We start from the raw sequence: 16,685 nt of genomic DNA on the forward strand, positions 1-16,685 counted from the left end.
ATGCCCACCTTGCCCAACTCTGGGAGGCTGCTAGAAACTTCCCAGTTAAGCACTCTTTATGTTTTAGACGTGATACTGGGTACTCTGAGGAAAAGCTACAAAGAATAACTTTCTAAACTTCCAGCCTTCAAGAAGTTGCTGACTCAGAAAAGAAAACATAAGAAATCAATGAAACTAAAATGAAAGGTACAATGTAAGTACACCGGAGATAGGACATTTGAGCTGGGCCTTGTAAATTAAAGAGAGAATGGTGCTCTAAGAAGAGGTCGCAGCATATACCACCTAATCCAGGCATGGCAATAGACTCCAGGTTAGGGAAACATCAAATCAATTTGTGTGTCTGGGGAACAGAGGGTATAGGGTGAAGACAGGGGCAAGTCAAAGGAGACTTGGGCCCCAGATCCTGGAGAGTTTGAATTAATACAGTAAATACAGAATTTGCTCACTGTTTAGTCAATGCTGACCTATCAGAGGTGGGGGGAAAAGAAAGTAATATAACCTGACCTGCAGTTTAGGAAGATCATGTGGTATCTGGGAAGCACTGGAGAAGGAAAAGGCTGAAGAAAGGAAGACTGGTGAGTCATTTAGCTCTTTCTGCAAAATCAGCCACCCCATAACCTAGAGGCCTAAAATAACCACTGTCTTATTATTGTCCACAAGTCTGGGAGTCAGTGGGCAGTTCTACAATCAGCTACCTGCTCACGTGTTTGGTGGGTGCTGGATGGGGCAATGGAGATGACTGGGGCATGTATCTCTTATTACCTTGGGCTTCTTCTCATGGTAGATGGTTGCTAGGTTACCAAGAAAAGCAAGAAAGGGCAAGCCCTGTTGCACGCAAGCTCTTTTCAAGCCTTGGCTTATGTCGTCTTTCTTAGTGTCTCATTGGCCAAGCACAGATTCAAAGGGTGGTGCAATAGACAGCATTTCTTGACAGCAAGAACAGCAAAGTCATATAACAAAGGGGTGTGCATAGGGATGGGATGAATTTGGGGTCATTTTTGTTAGGACGCCATTTCTGTAATGGGCCAAGCAAGAATTAATAGTTGCTTAACCTAGGAGATGGCAGAAGAAACAGAGAGATGATTAGAATATATTTGAGACATATTCAGAAGATGATTATGAGCGAGAGGAAAGAATTCAGGATACCTCCTAGGTTTTTGGAGAGAGTAACTGGGCAGATGGTTCCTCATATCAATGAAGGGAACCAAAAGGAGAAGCAGGTTTAGCAGTTGTAAGCACGTTCCAGCTTATATGATTCTGCTGAGGGCCATGAATGTGCTACCTTCCTTTCTTAGAGAAATGTTCTTTTTCCAAACCTCCCTCCACTCTGACCACGTGTCCACATGGAAAGTGAGATGACTTGCATGACCCTGCCTTCCTAACAGTAGTAATTGGCCAGGTGTAGACATCTGATTCGAACTGAGAGTGCCCAGCCCCACATCCACTGCCAGCCAAGTCTGCCATGTACAGTTGTGCAGGTTATACCCAGTACAAGCTTGCCTGGCAGGGATAATAAGTGGGGACTGGAATCCAGCCTGTGCTCTGCAGCACAAGCTTACACCTGTGGAGTTGCAGACACTCAGAAGATAGTGCCCTCTTCTAACTCCCACAGAGGTGCTCTTTGCTGCCAGCCCCAGTGGCTAGTCCAGGGACAGGCCCACATGCCACACTAGGTAAATTGGACTCCCCTAGGAATTATGACATTGGAGCACATGAGAAAGAGGTTTTTTCTACTCTGACCCTAAAGCTGTATAGATGGGAGTGTGTAGCATCCACATCTCTGTGATATTGAGGAAACTGCTGAGACAGAATGAGGCCAGTACATCAATGAAGTCAGAAAAGGGAGGTGTAAGAGAAAGAGAGCTGTCAGAATCAGAGCACTGCGTTCCAGGCAACGCTGCCTTTCCTGGGCCTTGGTAGTTTGGTTTCTCCATCAGTTCTTTGATTGTTCCTATATTCTACTGATTTAAAATCTCCTTTTTGGCTTATGCAAGTTCAAGTCGGGTTTTTGCTCCTTGTAACCAATACAATCTTGCACAATAAAGTAAACAAGTTCATGTGTTCAGATTTGGAGACAGGTCACAGGGTGAATTGAAAGAACGTGATGACCAGTTTGATGAGAGTCACAGGAGAGAAGGGGTGTCCTGGGGAAGTCCTGGGCTTTTGGCTTGAGAGACTATAGAGAGATGAGGATCTCAGCAGAAGCAGGCAATCCAAAAAGTAAACTGTGCTGGGGTGGAGGGAGGGAAAATGCACTCTTCCATTTATTCATTGAACAATTGTCCCCCAAGCCTTGTCTAGGCACTAGGTGCTCAGCAGTGGATACGGTGAACTTAGATTCAGATAGTATCTATAGGACATCACTGGCTATTTATTCAACAGCAAGCACCCACTCTAGGCCAAGCATTGTATCTAGAACTGAGCATAAATCCAGGCAGTGATGTCCAGCAGGCAGCTGGAAAGAGGGTGGAGCTGGCATTTCTGTTGTAAGCATCATCCCCATGGGGATAATTTTGGAAGCTGTGGGAGAGAGCACTTGGAGAAGAAAAGTCTAGTTCCACAAGCCTTGTCCATCATGCCTCAGCTTCATTCGTGGGCTGGGAACATGGTGTTTCTTTGGCTTGTATGGCTGAGAGGCAGATGCAGAAAGAGTGTGAGTTGGAAGAGCCCAATCTGGGGCCAGCCTGGGGTCACACAACAGCCCTACCAGGCAACCATGTGTATGACTGACTGAGTTGGCTAATCTCTCAGAGCCTCAGTTTCCTCAGTCTCAGAAGAAAAACAGGAATGCTTATTCTCATATTAAGAAAAAATGTTTGTAAAAGTGTATTCATTCAACCACAAACGGGTATTGAACACCAATATATGCCACGTTACAGGGTAAAAGCCTCAAATGGGAGTATCAGAGCCATTATCTGGGAGGGATATATGAATCTTTGTGACTGCCATATCTGGCTTCTTCTGCACCTAAGGCTGCCAATCTCCCCCTGTCCACCACCAACCATCACCAATCTGCCCCTTCCCCAGCCCATCTGAAAGGCAATATTTTTGTGATTAGTAAAGAAAGAAAAAAAATGCATGTTGTGCTGTCCTGTGGAGAGCTGGTCTCCAGAGCGGCAGAAAAAGAGCCCACGTGAACCATGCTGTTCTTGGCAGCCACTGCGCAGTTCCTCACAGCCAGAGGCTTAGAGCTTTATTTGTGGTTTGAGTTACAAGCAGGGGTGAAAACCCCAGAAAGGTGGGGGGAAGGGAGAAAACATTTTAAAAGTTGAGAAAATTGCCCTGTGTTCTCAAGTGCAGGCAATTTGTCCAAACGCCTGAGCTCTGTAGAATCCTAGTAGTCTGACTGTGGTTTTATACTCCGGGGCTCTGGGCCCAGTGTCAAGGGTGGGGGACATTTTTTCATACATTAAGAAAATCACAAAATCACTTTTTACAAGATATTAATGAATACCTTTACCGCTTCAATGGTGACATTGTGGGCAGTTTTGAAAAAAAATCCAGGTGAAAGTTTGGGGGTGATTTTGTTTTGAAGGCTGCTACATAAGGTTTTTCACAGTCATTAAACAGGAGATTTGGATGTTGCCCCCAGGATCTCATGCAGAGGAGGCTAAACATTTTAGAGATAGAAAAGCCCTTTAACATCTTTAAATCCAACCCTCTCCTTACACCAATGATAAAAACAAGGCCCAGAGGAAGTAAGAAATATGTCCAAGGAAACACAGCAAGTCTGTGGTAGAAGTAAGTCCAGATTCCAGGACCTGAAGGTCTTTGCTGCAGCCTTTGTGGCAGCCTGGAGGTGACATTGGACCTCAGAAACCATGGCTGGCCTCCCCCTCATGTTGACATTTCTGCGGCAGTGACTTTGAAAGCTGCCTTTTATGGCTCTGGCTTTGGAAGGGCAAACACTGTTATCAGTAAAACAACACAGGTGCCTTCTAGAGTTGGAGCCAGGTGGAGCCAAGCAGGAAGGGAGACCCTTTCGCGCAGGCAGACATGACCCAATCACCTGTCTGGTTCAGAAGGGTGCAAAGACCCTCCTTGGGGAGTGGAACAAGAGGCTTCTGTGGTGGTGAAGGGCATGGCTTGGGGGCCAGACAGGATGGCTTCACGTCCCAGCGACACGGCTGGCTAACTGCAACCTCAACAAGCTCCCTGACCAAGCGTCAGTTTCCTCAGCTATAAAACAGGGACGCTGATGGCTCAGTCCCATGACTGAGCATATTTCGGGTGCTCAATAGCCACATGTGGCTAGTGGCTACTGTATTATACAGCACAGATACAACATTATCACAGAAAATCCTATCATGCAATGCTGGTAGGGACTCTGGGCTCTTGACATTAGTTCTGGACCTCACCCACTGCAGCTACTGAAAACAGAAGACTGGTCCAGGTGAGGTCTCCAGCTCTAAGGGCTCAGATTCACGGCAGAGATCCACGGTTCCTGGCTCCTCTCTCTAGCCCTTAGTCCTCTCTATTACTGCAAAGATTTGGCTTCAAGGTTGGAGCCTGGCTGACTGCCTTTCTTATGCTTCCCTAAGCAGAACCCCAGGATGAGAGGATGTGTGGGTGAGGGAAAGAGTCTGACCAGTGCCTCCTGTAAAGGTAGGTGTCCAGAGTCCAAAAGCCTTGGGTTCAATTCCTGACTCACTCATTCGGGTGTTAATGGTTCCAGGTAAGTCACTGAATCTCTCGGAGCCTCAGTTCTCACATCTGTGCTTGCTCTGGTAAGGGGTAAAGAGGTAATGGAGGGAGAAACACATTGGAATCTGTAAAGTACACTGTTCAGAATGAGAAACTTCTACAAGTAGGAAATTGACTCTCCTTGCTCTGCCCCTTTCTTCACTAAAAGAGTATTTAGATAGAGGCAGATAGCTGCCTTAGAATATATGCAACAAGATGTTATATTTAGAAACATTTTCCAGACATCTGGAGATGAGAAGAAGCTGGTATCCCAGAGACACCCTGGAAGAGTCCCCTGAAAGAGAACAGGAAAAGGAAAACATTCTCTGAACACCTATTATACTCTAGATACTGTGACAGTCCCTTCCATATATAAAGAGTGGCAATGATGACGATGCTGGCTAACAAGAAAGTTGAGTGCCCACTGTGTGACAGGTACCCTTTTGAGTGCTTTACATATATTACCCCCATTTTACAGATGAGGAAGCTGAGGCCCTGCAAAGTAAAAATAAGTTTCCAAGGTCACCCTAAGCTAGGGTTTAAATCGCAGCCGCCAGAGTCGCAGGGCCGTATGCATAGCTGTCTCTCCACACTGCGTTCATAGTCTGCACATTGTTAGAGTCTCATGTAACACCACCTGCCACTTTCAGATAAGGAACTGAGCCTCAGGAAGATTACGTTACTTGCTTAGGGTCACATAGAGGGGAGAGAGGAGGTTCATTGAGTGTTTTGCTTTTTTCTTCTTTCTTCAAAATATTTCCTTCTTTGGCTATCTTTTTGACAGAACAAAGGCATTGTTGATTCAGTTTGCATCTGAATCTTGCTTCCTATTATTTCCTCACTTGAGTTCTGGTTTCCCCTTAGGATCAGACAGAAGACGTCTACTGCCTTGTTCATAGGGAAATCTCTGAAATACCCAAAGCTTATCCTCCCAACACCTTTGCTTCTTTTCGTCTTCAAGAGAAGAAATACACGTCCTTCCGCCTTGGCAAATATGATAGTACCATTCCTTTCAGTGTTCCGGTTCTGCTCTATTGAATAAGTTCCGGTTTGACTATGACTACGTGAAAATGTGGAACCAGACCTTCACCCCACATTCCAGCTCCAGCTCTACCACACAGGAAGTGCAATATCACCTTAGTTATTCAACACATTATGCTCCTCGTGATACAACCAGAGTTCACATCAGCAATCTTGGCAGCTCTCACCACACTGCTGACTCACGACTCTCTCATGTCCCAATTTCCTGTCCATTGTTCTTTCCTCTACTTGGCCTGATTTCTAAAGGCCTCTCTTGGTTGCATTAAGCGGGATTCCTGAGGGATTCCCTTGGCAGTTACCTTGGGGGAGCCCTCAGGTTTGGGGCTGATCCATGTCCTCTAAATGTAGGACTTCAAAGCTCCCAAAGATAGGCAGACCCAGTGGGAAGCTGGGAAATGCTCTCTGACCCCTCTGGGAGAGCTGGCAGTCAGAGGGCTTTTCAGAAAGAGTCAGATCTGATCCATAAGTCCCTGGAAAACACCCTGCCCAGGGAGCAAATGCCACTGTGGTCTTGACTGAGGCTTCCGAAGAGTTTGGGAGCTGCAATTCATCCACACGCGCATTCATTTTCAAGTAGTGGTTTGCAGTTCAGGCTTTGGAGCTATATAAGCCTGGCTTCAAAGCCACTTTCCAGCTTTGGGACTTCAGGAAGTCTCCAAATTTTTAAACCTCCAATTTTTTTTCCTGTAAAACTGGGGTCTTCATGGTACCTACCTCATTGTGATGTTGAGAGAATGAAAAGAGAAAGCATAAATAAACGGCTTAGCCTCGTGCCTTGGCACATAGAAAGTACTCAGCATTTGTGATTATTTCTTCATGTCTTTGTTCTCCTGGTGAAGTATTTATTCAGCAAGTGTTCACCAAGAGGCTGCCGGGGCAGCTGGGTGCTGCGGCGGAAAGAACACAGATGCTAATAAAAGCCTGAGCACAGGATCAGGCGCTGTGGGTAAAGATGCTCCAGGGGACCAGCTGAACACTTTACAGGAACCTCGTTCTGGCTCTGCATTTGGACGGCTGAGCTCCCACCCACTTCATCCCCCACCCTCAGCACACACACCAGCTCCTGGGCCATCTCTGGGTTTGGAGCTTCTCAGATTACTCTCAATGTGACCTTGGGCAAATCCCATCACTCATCTCAGCCTCTGGCACACTTCCTATAAAACAGAGATAATAATACCCACCAAGCCAAGTTTTTGTAGTAGATTAACCAACAGCAAATGTGCAGTGCCCAGCCAAGCCCAGCATGTGGCTGATGCTCCACAGCTTCTAGCTCCATTCCCCCCACCACACCTTCCATAACCGTGTGCCAAGCTTGGGCTAGATGCTGGTGATCAAAAATTAAAAGAAGCTAGACCTGCCTGCAGGGAATTTAAACTTTAATGGGGGAAATAAACATTTGAACCTCTACCCCAGAGAAAGAGTGCTAAGGGCTGTGATGAAACTATGTCTGAAGGGTTATGGAACACCAGGAAGGGCAAATCGCTTTGTCAGTTTGGCCCTCAGTTTCCTTGTGTGTCAAATGAATGAAATTGGTTACTGCTCCATGTGAGATGACTTAAGTGAGTTAGGGAGTGTGCAACTGCATGTTGGAAAGTTTAGCTCTGTGCTAGTGCTTCTATTTACTTATCTGTTTCCCCATTAGAACTTCATCCCCTAGAAGGGGATGTCTTCTAAGCCTATGTCTCATTCATTCCTCTGTCCCCAGCACACTGGCATAGAATCGATGCCCAGTCAACATCTGTTGAGTAAACAGATACAAGGACTTATTATCTAATTTTATCCTCCCAGACCCCAGAGAGGTACAACATCCTATAGATGGAGGGAAAACTGAATACAGAGTTCAGTGAGTGGCCTGGAAATCAGTGGCCGAGCCAGGCATCTTGGAACCTGTGGTGATGACCTTTCTGCTAGATTTCACAACACAGGCCACTCTGGCTCAGGTGGAGTGACACTGCTTTTCTGGATGTGACTCAGCTTTCCCTGGGGGTCACTGAACCCATCCATCAGCCTTCACACTGAGTCATGGGCTGAGGTGAACTTCAGACCTAAGGAGGGAGCAGGGCTGCCCTGCCAGGTGGGTGTGCCCAGGGATCCCTCAGTCCAGCTGAGCACACCACCTGGGAAATCCTTCATGGGATGAAGATGGGGCGGGGACAAGGACGTCACACCAGATCCACACCCGTCTCCCACAAGAGTGTCTAAAGAGCAACACCTATCCCATCACTGTGACTGGCGGGCTCTGACTCAGAGGCGCCCCTTCTCCATCCCCAGTGTCACGTCCTCAGCATTGACCCCAATCATCTTTTGTTCTGCCTGGACTCCCAGCCTCCACTCTATCAACCTTCCTTTCAAAGAAGTTAAGTGATTTGCCATAAACACACACTGTGAATATCATGTGCTTATGTTCAGAAATTCTTGACTGGCTCCCTAGTACCTAGAAAATAAAATCTAAACCTCCAGCTCAGCACTCAAGGTCCTCTTGCTGAAGCTTCAGCCTGCTTCTCCTGTTTTTTTCCTCTGTACACCCTTGAATCCTTCACTTTAGATCAGTCTGTGTGTTGCCATTCTATAGAGTTGCCCTTTACTTTGCCTTCTCTTTGTCCTTGCTAATATACTAACTCACTTTCATCTGGAATGCCCTTCCCATGTCTTATCCATTCTTCAGATCTGAGCTTAAAAGCCACCTTTTTCATGAAGCCCTCCCAGATCTCCTCAGCCCAAACACTGGGATATTGCCAGTTATGTTTATTGATAATTTCTGTTGTGCAAATGTTATGATCAGTACTTTATATGCTTCATTTTAGTTGATATTTCCAACAGTCTTACAGGTACATGAATATTTATTACCCCCATTTTATAGATGTGGAAACTGAGACTCAGAGAGGAGAGCTAACTTGTCCACACTTACATACCTGTTGAGATTCAAATACCAGTGTGCCTGACTCCAAGTTGTTCCATGACTTTGGTTCGTACTTCCTATGTTCTTTGCACCTCTTTGGGGTACTCATGTTGTTGGGTGTTGTATTTTCCTAGGGGACTCATCCACTCACTTCTACTGTGATTTTCCTGAAGACAAGTGACTAGCTCTGTACGTAGTGTCTGACATAGACTGGGCTGTGAGGCAGAAAGCAAATGCGAGAGAGCGAGAGTTATGGAGCACCGCCATGTGCTAGTCCATGCTAGTTACCATAAACATGCATACATAGCATTTAAGTGTTGTTAGTCTCATTTTACAGAAGAAGAAACAGAGGCACTGAGAGGCTAAATAACTTGACAAAATCTATGACCAAAAAAAATGGGATAGACTTACATGGAATCATCTCAAAAATATACCATTAAGTAAAAAAAACAAAAAATGGAGTGCCTGTTTTCATTATGTGCGCTCATTAGAGAAAATAGAAACATATTAAAACATACATACGCTTGTTTATGCTGAGACTGCTTTAGGGACACACAAGAAACTGCTTTGGGGAGGTGACAAAGGAGGGCCTTAGAGGAATAGAGACTGGAGAGTTAAGGTAGACTTACTTTTTAAATCATCTAACAGTTTGAGTTTAAATAGGTATTTTTAGTTATTTGCATGTATTTCTTTCTCAAAAATAAAATTTGCCTATTTAAAATATGGATCCATGAAAATTTCTGAAGATCAAACATTCCAAAACAGAATTTGGACTTGGGCTTTTTTGACTCCAGGAATCTTTCTATTATAACCATCTCATTTCTGACATACAAGCATACCTCGAACATATCGTGGGTTCGGTTGCAGACCACAGCCATAAAGCGAATATCACAATAAAGTAAGTCACATAAATTTTTCAGCTTCTCAGTGCATATAAACGTTATGTTTATACTATACTATAGTTTTTTAAGTGTGCAATAGCATTATGTCTTTAAAAACACTGTATATACCTTAATTAAAAACTACTTTATTGCTTAAAAAAAATGGTAACCATCATCTGAGCCTTCAGTGTGTTGTAATCTTGCTGGTGGAGAATCTTGCCTTGATGTTGATGGCTACTGATTAATCATAGTGGTGGTGGTTGAAGATTGAGGTGGCTGTAGCAATTTCTTAAAATAAGGCAACAGTAAAGTTTACTGCATCGACTGATGCTTCTTTTCATTCCCATCTTTGATGACAGATTTCTCTGTAGCATGCGATGCTATTTGATAGCATTTTACCCACAATAGAACTCTTTTCAAAATTGGAGCTAATCCTCTTAGGTTCCTTCCACTGCTTTATCAACTAAGTTTAGGTAATATTCTAAATCCTTTGTTGTCATTTCAACAATGGTAACAGCATCTTTACCAGGAGTAGTTTCCTTCTCAAGAAACTATTCTTTGCTCATCCATAAAAAGCAACTCCTCATTCATTCAAGTTTCATTATGAGATTGCAGCAATTCAGTCCCATCTTCAGGCAGCACTTCTAATTCTAGTTCTCTTGCTATTTTTGCCACATTGCAGTGATTTCCTCCACTGAAGCCTTGAACCTCTCAAAGTCATCCATCAGGGTTAGATTCTACTTCTGCCAAACTCATATTAATGCTGATATTTTGACCTCCCATGAATCACAAGTGTTCTTAATGGCACCAAGAATGGTGAATCCTTTCCAGAGTGTTTTAAATGTACTTTGCCCAGATCCATCAGAGGAATCACTATCTATGACAGCTTTAGCCTTATGAAATGTATTTCTTAAATAATAAGACTTGAAAGTTGAAATTACTTCTTGATCCATGGCCTACAGAATGGATGTTGTGGTAACAGGTATGAAAACATTTATCTTTTTGTACATCTCCATTAGAGATCTTGGGTGACCAGGCTCATTGCCAACGAGCAGTAACATCTTGAAAGGAATCTTTTCCTGAGCAGTAGGTCTCAACGGTGGGTTTAAAATATTTAGTAAACCATGCTGTAAACAAATGCGCCATCATCCAGCTTTGATGTTTCATTTGTAGAGCACAGGCAGAGTATATTTAGCCTAATTCTTAAGGGCCCTAGGGTTTTGGGATTGGTAAAAGAGCATTGGCTTCAACTTAAAGTCACTAGCTGCATTAGCCCTTAACAAAAGCCAATCTGTCCTTTGAAGTTTTGAAGCCAGGCATTGACTTCTCCTCTTTTGCTATGAAAGTTCTAGATGGCATCTTCTTTCAATAGAAGGCTGTTTCATTTACACTGAAAAATCTGTTGTTTAGTGTAGCCACCTTCATCAATGATCTTAGCTAGATCTTCTGGATAACCTGCTGCAGCTTCTACATCAGTACTTGCTACTTCATCTTCCACTTTTATGAGACTGAGACTTCTTTCTTTAAACCTCATGAACCAACATCTGCTAGCCTCAAACTTTTACTCTGCAGCTTCCTAGCTCTCAGCCTCCATAGAATGAAAGAGAGTTAGGGCCTTGCTCTGGATGAGGCTTTAACTTAAGTGAATCTTGTGGCTGGTTTGATCTTCTATCTAGACTACTAAAACTTTCTCCATCTCAGCAATAAGGCTGTTTAATTTTCTTATGATTTGTGTGTTGACTGGACTAGTGCTTTTAATTTTCCTCAGGAACTTTTCTTTCACATTCACAACTTGGCAAAGTGTTTGGTGCAAGAGACCTAGATTTCAGCCTATCTCAGCTTTCAAGATGCCTTCCTCATTAAGCTTTATTATTTCTAGCTTTTGATGTAAAATAAGAGATGTGACTCTTCCTTTTACTTGAACATTTAGAGGCCATGGTAGGGTTATTAACTGACTTAATTTCAACACTGTTGTGTCTTAGGCAATAGAGAGACACGAGGAGAGGGAGAAAGATGGGGAATAGCCAGTTGGTGAATTATGTTGATCATCTTATATGGGAGCAGCTTGCAACACCTTAAAACAATGACAATAGTAACATCAAAGATCACTAACAGCAGATCACCAAAACAGATATAATAATAATGAAAACATTTGAAATATTGAGAAAATTACCAAAATGTGACACAGAGGTGTGCCTGAAGTGAGCATATGCTATTGGACAAATGGCACCGATAGACTGCTCTGTGCAGGGTTGCCACAGACCTTCAATTTGTTTTAAAAAGTCTAAGCACAATAAAATGAAGCTCAATAAAACTAGGCATGCCTGTAGTTGGAGAAAATTTTCATACATGGTATTATGAGAATTATGGTCAGCTGTATATGACAGAAAACTCACAATCACTTAAATGTCAATAAGAATAACATCACTTAAATGTCAATAAGAATAATATCAACCTCACAGCATTGCTGGGTGGCTTACATAGCATCATGAGACATTTGAAAAATTAATTTTGATAATATATGTAATATATAACCATGATGTTTAATTCTCTCACGTAATAACAGAAGTCAAGACAGAAATAATCATGGACTGAAATCCCAGATTCCTTCTAACTTGTTGTTGTGCCATCCTCAACATATAGCTCTGCCATCCTCAACATTCTAACTGGTCCAAGATGGCTGCTCCATTAAGCAAGAAGGATGAAGATCAGGACAAAGGGTGTCGTCTTTGCATTTAAGAACACTTCTAAGAAGTTGCAAACCCTACTTCTGCTTACATCTCATGAACCAGCACTTAGTTACCTGGCAATACCTGGTTGTAATGGAGCCTCGACATTGCAAGATTTCATTTTCAGCATTCACATGCCCAGCTAAAAATCAAGCGTTCTGGATGGGTATAGTGACTCATGCCTGTAATCACAACACTTTGGGAGGCCAAGGCAGGAGGATTGCTTGAGGCCAGGAGTTTGAGGCTGCAGTGAGCCATGATCATGCCACTGCAATCCAGCCTAGGCAACAGAGTGACACCCTATCTCTAAAACAAATTTTTTTAAAAATTAAAAAATAAATCAAGGGTTGTATTGTTAAGGAGGAAGGGGAAAGTAGTTATTTGGGAACAACCAGCCTGTCTCTACCACAGACACGAATGCTTTGCTTTCAGAATTTATCTGCCCTGCTCTCTAAAACTGATGTATTACTGGATACGTTTCATGTTCCTGACATACTCCTGGGCACTCTATAGAGAATATTAAAACACCTTAAGAGAAAACAAGTAACTTCCCATTAAAGGCCCACTTTCTAAACCAAATCATCAATGGGTTTTCTCTGAAGGAAGGTCCAATTACATGATTCTGGGCAAATGAATTACCCTTCCTAAGTCATATGACCTTGGACAAGTCATTTATCACTCTAAGCCCATTGTGTATCACTTAAATGGCAATAAGAACAATATCTACCCCCACAGAGTTGCTGAGTGGCTTTACACAGCATCCTGAGACACATGAAAAAATAATTTTGATAATATATGTTATTTAACCCAAAATATTCTAAATCTTATCATTTCAACATATAATCAATTTAGATTACCAATGAGATAAATACATTCTATTTTTCACACTAAGACTTTGAAATTTAGTGTATGTTTTATCCTGATAAAACAGACAGTTACATTTCATGTGTTCTGTAGCCACGGGTGGCTGCCAAGTTGGACCAGGCAGGCTGAGACTAATTTAAGTGTCCTTGCTGGGTGCTCCCTTAGCAACCTATACTTACAAGTAAAGAAGTCATCCTTTCTGTGGCAAGTGTCCATGTACTTGGTTTATCTACAAGCAATTCCCTTGAGGAGATGGAATAAGCGGTACCCCCAGGACCTACATAGTACTTAGCACAGAGCAGACACTCAATAAATACTTGTTAAACAAATATTATTCATTTCTCTATCCCCAGTGCTCAACCCAGTGCTTGACCCTCAGTAGGCATTTAATAAAGACTTACTAAATTAATGAAGCCATGACCCAACATTTTAATGGTAAGTGAATTTGCAATTTGACAGCAGGTGAAAACCTGGCAGTTTATTGCAGGGGAGACAATGGTACCTTTCTAACCCTCAAAGTAACACCTGCCATTAAGTCAAATTTCCTTCACTGCCTCCTTTCTCGCAAACGGAACTGGAGCCAGATGGGAAGCCATGGGCCTTTCCATTCCGGTAAAATCACACAATGCCTGGTCTGCAATGATAAGCAAGCATATCAAGTTCCCATGAACAAATAAAATTAACTTTTAGAGAGGGCCAAGTTTCTCCATTTCACTGTATCTCTTTTTCTTGTCAGAGTGTGCAAGGTGAGAGGCTCTGAAAGGTTGCCCATCACTGTCTGATTGAAATCTGGGGAGCTTTACAATAAGGCTGACAGTAATTAAAATGATCAGACATTTCAACCTCAGCACTGCACCACCACTTACTAAATGAACTGAAGCAACTTATGTGTCTTCCAGAAACATTCATTTTCTCATCTGTAAGATGGCCAGACTTATCTGGCCATGCTGCTGTGAGGACCCTAGAAGAACAGAGCTCCCCACACATGCTGGTGCTCAGTGACTGGCAACTTGCATCATTCCTGCAGCAACCTGGCACGGCTCTCTGAATGATATTTGCAAAGTGAGAGACTTAGCATTATTTTTGTTCTGACAATCAGCCATAGGCCAGATGATTTTCTTAAAGTTGTGTTGAGCTGCCCGACCCCCCCTTTGTGGACAACTAAAACACAAACACTATTTAGAAAGATCTGGGCCGAGTCATTTCTTTGGAGCCTGGTGGCAGGCCAGGAGGCTGATCACAAAGGCAGCATTCAGCTGCAACAACAGCAGCCTGGTGGGCAAGGGCCTTGTCCCAAACATTCTTGACTAGGTTTCTTGGGGGAAGGTGTTACCGGCCTGCAAATATTTGTTGCTCTATTTCCATAGCAACCACAGTGGCCATAGTGAAACCCTGAAACTGCACATCGAAACTTGGGAGGTGCTGCAAAGTCAAGCCTGTTCGGGAAGAAGCTTTCTCCTGGACCCTTCCCTCCCCTAAAACTGAAGACTTTTCCAGGATTCTTTCAAAGGGCGTTAAAGAGAAGCTATTGTGCCAGCTGCACACAGCCTACTGCCTGCTCTGAGGAAGACGTATGGGCAAAGACTGTTGCCAATTGCCCATGATAGGCTTTAAGAGACTTTAAGCCAAAATGAGTTCCTGCCTGTTTTCTGCAGAGCTTTTGCAGCACGGTGTGCTGAGTCTGGCTCTGGCACAGAACAGTAAGACCACCTGTGCAACCTCAGGGAAGTTGCTCACTGTCCCTGAGTCTTTTCCTCAGCAAAAAACGCAATTAAGCCCAATGTAGCAAACTCATATTGACATCTACTCTGAGCTGGATGCTGAGATTACAAAGCTGAAAACACCAGGCTATTCCCCTCAGGGAACTCAGATAGCCTATCAGGCAGAACTGTATTAAATATTAAGTTTGATCGGGCTGGGCGCAGTGGCTCACACCTGTAATCCCAGCACTTTGGGAGGCCGAGGCGGGCAGATCATGAGGTCAGGAGATCGAGACCATCCTGGCTAACACGGTGAAACCCCATCTCTATTAAAAGTGGAAAAAATTACCCAGGGAAGGTGGTAGGCACCTGTAGTCCCTGCTACTCAGGAGGCTGAGGCAGGAGAATGGCGTGAACCCGGGAGGCGGCGCTTGCAGTGAGCCAAGATCACACCACTGCACTCCAGCCTGGGTGACAGAGTGAGACTCCGTCTCAAAACAACAACAACAAAAAATTATGCATATATATATAAAGTTGGATCATGCCAGACACCCACTGCCTGGCTCCCAGTGGGACCTGTTGTACTATAAAAGTTTATTTCCCTTCTTCAAACCAGGTTACTCTAAAGAAAGCCCTGAAAGATGATCAAGGGCCCATGTATTTTTAGAACATTCTTCTTGTACCCAAGATAAATTTATCAGTTTTGGACATGATCTTTTACTGATGGTATACCTTATATATTCATTATAACATGCTTTCATGATCCATACCTCATTGGACTTTCTTAACCATCTGCTGAATTCGGAAGGACAAGAATGGCTGTTTTCACTTCAGACTGAAGACACTGAGGCACAAAGGTGAAGTGATTTGTCCAGGTCGCAGTGGGAATTAGAGGCAGAGATGGAATTCGAACACAAATTTTCCAACTCATTCTTTCAGTAAATATTTCTTGAGTAGCTGCTAGGTGCCAGCATTGTTCTAGACACTGGGGTCAAAGGTAGTGAATAAAACAAATTTGCATTAAAGAGCTCAAGTCCTAGGGGAAGGAAGCAGACTGCTAACAAACACATAAATACAGACTACATTAAGAAGTGATAGGCACAGTGGAGAAAAAGTCAGTAGAGTAGAGATGATAGCATTGCTGGATACTATTAATAGTTTATATAGACTGCCTGGGAAGTACTCTCTGAGGAAGCTGGGGAGAAGCGAGGAGCTGGCCCTGTGGATGTCATGGTTGAAAAGTGTCCAGGTAGGAGGAAGAGCAAGGCGTGAGGCCCTGAGGTGGGCACATGTTAGCACATTGTAGAGCAGCCAGAAGGCAGGCATGGCTGTAGCAGCAGAGGGATAGGGAGGTTGGCAGGAGAGGAAGCCAAGGAGGAGTGAGCAGTCCAGTTCATGGGGAAATTGTAGGGTGTGGAATTAATGTTGGGTTTTATCCCGGGTGAGATGGGAGCTGTTGGAGGGCTTTGGGCAAAGCAGTGGCCGCAATGTGATTCAGCAAGTTAAACAGATCCCTCCGACTCCCACATGAACTACAGTCTGAAGGTCAGCAAGGATGGAAACGGGGAGACTGATTGTTAAGAGGCTACTGCAACCGTTGAGGCAAGAAAGGAGCATGGCTCCCTGAGGTGATGAGAAGTGTCAGATTCTGGATCTATTCCTCAGGAAAAGGTTTCAGGATCTGCTGATGGTTTGAAGGTGGGGTGTGAGCAGGAAGAGCCCCTTATGACTTCAGGGCTAAGTAACTGGAAGAATGACGTTGCTATGTCCAGAGATGAAAAAATCTGAGAGAGGAGCAGGTTAATGATAATTAAGATCTTTCTTTCCTTCTTTCTTTCTTTCTTTCCTTTTTTCTTCCTTCCTTCCTTCCTTCCTTCCTTCCTTCCTT

General features: G+C 43.7%; 1 protein-coding gene and 1 long non-coding RNA gene across 3 annotated transcripts in view; one reads left to right on the top strand and one right to left on the bottom strand.

Moving 5' to 3' along the window:
• The window catches only part of LOC105511193, a 115,332-nt gene that overhangs the window by 11,245 nt on the left and 87,402 nt on the right, over positions 1 to 16,685 (bottom strand). The window lies entirely within an intron of this gene.
• Positions 512 to 6,503, top strand: LOC105511189. The gene is made up of 3 exons (XR_001001684.1): positions 512 to 575; positions 3,696 to 3,698; positions 5,647 to 6,503. It is a non-coding gene; the product is annotated as an uncharacterized LOC105511189 (long non-coding RNA).

Source organism: Colobus angolensis, unplaced genomic scaffold, assembly GCF_000951035.1.
Source record: "Colobus angolensis palliatus isolate OR3802 unplaced genomic scaffold, Cang.pa_1.0 Scaffold102, whole genome shotgun sequence".
Classification (NCBI taxonomy): Eukaryota; Metazoa; Chordata; class Mammalia; order Primates; family Cercopithecidae; genus Colobus; species Colobus angolensis.